A 5,631-nucleotide genomic window follows, 5' to 3' on the forward strand; every position below is an offset into this window, starting at 1 on the left:
AGCAGCAGTATCAAAGTGATACTGCCTGTGGGCACTTCAACGTCATTCAATGAAATATATATTTTTTGAAATTAAAAAAAAAACTGTAAAACTGTTATTTTCGCTCCCCATCAACACCCTAATGCACACATGCAAATATTATGCTAATGGTATGTTAATTGGTGGAGTAGTTGCAAAGCAGCCCTGCTGTTCAAATGACTGGTGAGAAAATAGGTGGGGTCAGTCACAAGCTGTAAAAGCATCTCCAACACAAATAAACAAAACCCTCGGGGATTAACAGAACAAGGGCCAGTGATAAATGGATGAGAAAAGAGACAGGAAATACAACAGGCTGTGAGTGAAGGGACAAGGGAATCAGCTCAGGGATATGGAAATACGTAGAAGAAAAAGCAGAGGGACAAGGGTAAAACAAATATGTAGAGAAAGAGGGCTAAGAAGAATTTATGAAGAAGGCATGGGGATTAAAATGGGACATGGTAAAGGGGAATAAGAAACAGGACAGGGGTAAAACAAATAAGGCTAAAGTAAGCTGAAAGGGGGACATTAAAAGGCAAGGGGTAAAAGGGGTGGGGCTGGGGTCAATCCCAACTGTTTATTGGGTGAGAGGCAGAGTACACCCCGGACAGGTCGCCAGTCCATTGTAGGGTTAGCACTCAGAAACAAAAAAGGGCAATTTAGAGTCGCCATTCAACCTAAGCTGTGTGTTTTCAGAATGTGGGAGGAAGCTGTAGTACCTGGGGAACACCCACATAAGCACAGGGAGAACATGCAAACTCCCTAAATATAGGCGCTGGTCTCGGCCGAGGATTGAACCTCCATGATGTGAGTCAACAGTGCTAACCACCATGTCACCATGCTACCCCCACTATGGAAAAGTGAAGCCAAAATATAGCTGTCGTCTTGGTGTTTTGGAACTAGATTCAGCACAGCAGGAAACAAGTGGTTGAGTGACATATCAGACTGCCAATCAAAGCAGTCAAATAATCCAAAATACACTCCTTTTTATATTGTCAAATAGCTTAATAAAAACAAAGTCACCAGAAAAATGACCATCCCAGATTACTTTTCCCAGAGAGGAACTGTTAAATATCGGACAACTTTCCGATTTTTGTGAACAAAGAATGCTGTATAGACATTCTGATCAGAGGTGCAGCTGCAATATATGGGACCTTTGAAGAAACACCGAAATGGCAAACGAGCGGGTGCCTTGGTGAGGGCCAGAGAGGGACATGGACTCCACTCCTGTTTATCCACCTAGCGAATGTCCGCTCCCTGGATGAACCCCTTCTCATCAACAGGACCAACTCTGACTTTGCACGCTCTGCTGCTTTGTGCTTCACGGAGACTTGGCTCAGCAACTCCATTATGGACAGCGTGATACAAGTACCAGGCTTCCAGGTGTACAGAGTGGCTCGTGTAATGAAGCTGTCCAGAAAAATGAGAGGGGGGAATCTGCCTCTACATAAATGAAGGTTGGTGCACTGATGTCATGGTGTTACAGAGGACATGTAACACAGACTTAGAGACTCTTGTTATCAATTGCAAACCTTTTTATTCTCCCCGAGAATATAACTTTCTTTCTAATCAGAGTGTATATAAGACTGCAGGCCCAAACTAGCGCACTACAATTCCTTGCAGAACTGATAACTAGCCTGGGGCTAGAACATCCCAACTCTCCACTCATTGTTCTAGGGGACTTTAATAGAGCAAATCTCACCCATGCAGCGACAAAATCACACTGCACCACTGATACACAATAATAAAAGATGTCTATCACTCTGTCCCCGGCGCAGCCCTTGGGCTCTCTGATCACTGTATGGTCAATCTTATCCCAACCTACAGGCAGAAACTTAAAGCTGCGAAGCCTGTGGTCAAAACACTGAAGAGCTGGACTGAGGAGGCTAAGTCAGAGCTATAGGCCTGCTTTGACTGCACAGACTGGAGTGTATTTGAGACTGCAGCCACAGACCTGGATGAACTCACTGACACTCACATCTTATATCAGTTTCTGTGAGGATGTGTGTGCATGCCCAAAAAGACCTTCTGCACATACAACAACAACAAGCCCTGGTTTACAGCAAGACTGAAGCAGCTTGGTCGTGGAAAAGAGGAGGCTTACAGAAGTGGGGACAGGACTCTGTACAGCCAGGCCAGGAACACACTGACAAGGGAGATCAGAGCAGCAAAGAGGAGCTACTCTGAAAAGCTCAAAGCTCAGGTTTCAGCCAAGGACTCCTCGTCTGTGTGGAGGAGCCTGAAAACCATCACTGGCTGTAGAAAACCATCCCCCCCTGCTGTGGAGGACTGTCAACTAGCAGACGACCTGAATGTGTTCTACTGCAGGTTTGACAATCAACACTCTCCCCTCACCCTCCCCACCTCAGACCCAGCAGCTGCTCCCCCAACAATCACCACCCTTTCCTCCAGCCCCCCACCTCCAACGATCTGTGAAAAGGGTGAGTGTGGGCTCTTTAAAAAACAAAGAATCAAAAAGGCACCAGGCCCAGATGGCGTTACCCCCTCCTGCCTGAAGGTGTGCACTGATCAGCTGGCCCCATCTTCACACTCCTCTTCAACAGTTCAGTGGAGCTGTGTGAAGTCCCCTCCTGCTTCAAATGTTCCACCATCATCCCAGTCCCTAAGAAAACCTCCATCAGTTGGCTGAATGATTACAGACCTGTCACCCTGACATCTGTAGTTATGAAGTCCTTTGAAAGACTGGTATTGGTCCAACCAAAGGACACTGTAGACCCCCTGCTAGTCCCCCTGCCGTTTGCCTACTGGGCAAACAGGTCAGTGGATACTGCAGTTACATGGTACTGCATTACATCCTGCAACACCTAGACTCCCCAGGGACCTATGCACTGGCCCTCTTTGTGGACTTCAGCACACCATCATCTCGGACATCCTCCACTCCAAAAGGCACAGCAGAGGATGGACTGCTTGTGCCAGCTCAGGAAGTTCAACCTGCCCCAGGAGCTGCTGATACAGTTCTACACAGGAATCATTGAGTCTGTTCTCTGCACCTCCATTCACTGTCTGGTTTGGCTCAGCAACCAAACAGGACAAGTACAGACTTCGGTGGACAGTCAGGACTGCAGAAAATATCATTGGTGCAAACCTGCCCTCCATGTAGGACCTGTACACCTCACAGGTCAAAAGGAGGGTGGAGAGGACCAATGCAGACCCCTCACACCCAGGACATAATCTGTTCAAACTCCTCCCCTCTGGACAGCGTTACAGGTCACAGGTTACAGGTTTATTATGTCCAATTTAATTCATGCAAACCTGAACTGCAGGGGAGACTGGCAAATGATACGGTTTGGTGTTTCAGCCAAAGGAAAGGAACAATTGAACACATCTTGAACTGCTGTCCAAAGGCTTTATGAGAAGGCTGGTAGCACTAGTAGCATGCAGGGAGAGCCTTCAGGTGGCCGTGGAGAATGCAGCTGGGGCACAAGCTGAGGCTTCATCAACCTCAACCTAAAAAGGACATAATAAACTGCCTGGACCAAGAACCTAATGCAGTGTGGTTCTGACCTCCATAACTCAGTCCATGAGATCTTCCTCTCTGAAAGATATTACCCAGTTCTTTTAACCAGGAACTCAGAGAGACGAGGCGGACCACTTGGATATATAAAAAATAACCGTGCTGGTTTATTCAAAGGATCACAGGTAAAATTAACATTACACGTCCAGGCATCTTCCACCTCCAATACTGCGCGCAGGCAGACGGAGAATGAAAAAAGACCCTGAGCCCCAGATCTCTATACAATTTATCTGGTTTGGGCTAACCCCATTCTACACAGGCACGCCAAACCGTGACGTCACCTGATATGCCAGCTTGCAGCTGACCATAACAATAGTCAAAACATGAAGAAAATCAATGTGTGTGAGTGTTGATCATGTGGTGTGTATCTAAAAACATACAGGACATTCAGGGACATGTCCGGACATTAAGCCTCGGAAGATATTATGATTAAGATTACGGCTAACCATATCATAATAATAACAATATTCATCCTGCCTGCCGACTTTTTCTATCTAGTTGCCCTTGGGGCCCACATGCAGCCTGCAGAACTCATGACAATGAACTAAGCATTTAACAGCCTGAGCTAGACATCTTGTCTCCACTAAACTAATACAACAAATATCTAATCAATATCTATCTGACTAAGAAATTACCTAACATCTCCGTAACTTGTTCCCACCAGGTCCAGGCACCTTCCTGCCTCATTCCCACTGCCTAGCTGGTCCTGTCTTCTTCCACTACAGCCCTCATTCGGGACTATTTGTGAACACTCCTTTCCCCAAGACTTGTCATAATATTGTTACAAAAGTTCCAAACTCTACTCTATGTCCACTGCTCCTGTCAAGACACCATGGCAGAGCTGCAACTCTGCTTCCTCCACTGTTGCCTCTACTCTCCACTTCCTGCCTGTTCTTACTGCTACCCCCACCCCTGAGACTTTAGGGTCTGTCAGGGACCAAGCAGTAGAGCAAAAGACACAGCTTTCAAAATTCAAAATAAAGGGCTTTTTATTAACCCAAAAGTAGTGATGTGACGTTCCGTATCGAGGCTTCAAAGCGTGTGCCAAGTCGGGGAGGGGGCGTTTCCGCGATGCACGTATTGAGGCTTGCGTCATTTAGGTGAGGAGCTGAAAATGATGACGTCCGAAGCCTCGCTGCCCGGCTGTACCACGTGACTGATTCTGCATACTTCTTTATTTTGCTGACAGTTTTATTCACAGGCTTTCTGCAAAATGCCACACACTTCAAATTCATGCCAACTGATATTTTTGCATCCAGTAGATGTCCTTCTAGAGCAAATGAAGCTTCAAGAAGCTTTGCGCTGGAGTGAACCAATTGGATGAAAGGCGTCATTGCTTCATGAAGCTTCATCTGCCCATCACTACCCAAAAGTAAGGGGAAAAAAAAAATACAAACATTAACATCAAATAAATTGGGCCCTAAAAGAGGTCAACAAAAGATAAGGAAACTCAAAATACAGCAAACTGAACTGTCTGATACCTCAACAAAAACCAACTGACCTAACAAGTGACACATACAGGGGAACATATATATTTGCTGGCCAAACCAATAACACACACAAGGGGTAGACCAAAGACACTACCAAAATAATCAACTAATAAACACTAAACAGACAGTCTGCTCTCAATATTTCCTTTAAATGTGAAGAAATTAATTTAACTTGACAAATAAAGTTCTAATATAAACCACCAACAAATAAACAATAAATTTCTCCCAAACTCCCCCCTTCCTTGTATTGGGCACTTGGTGCTGTCCGGGCCTAGTGGGAGGTATTTAAACCTGCTGCTTCCTCAGGCCAATCTTTTGGCTGAACCGTCCCTCATCCATGAGCCAGGAAACATGGTAACTCAAAAGAAAATGCACACATATTAACAATACGAAATTAATCAAATGTACATGCTCATTGATAAATTGTGTATGTATAATATCAAATATTTATCTACAACTTAACCTACGTACACATAATGAAATTACCCACCCAAATCCATTGCTAGTGGTGGTTTAGGCCCTCACATGGTGAAGGCCAGGACAAAGGCCTTCACAGGGTCTTTAGACTCTGTGAACTGCAGCACCTCTCTT

The sequence above is a fragment of the Monopterus albus genome, unplaced genomic scaffold (assembly GCF_001952655.1).
Source record: "Monopterus albus unplaced genomic scaffold, M_albus_1.0 scaffold51.1, whole genome shotgun sequence".
Lineage (NCBI taxonomy): Eukaryota > Metazoa > Chordata > Actinopteri > Synbranchiformes > Synbranchidae > Monopterus > Monopterus albus.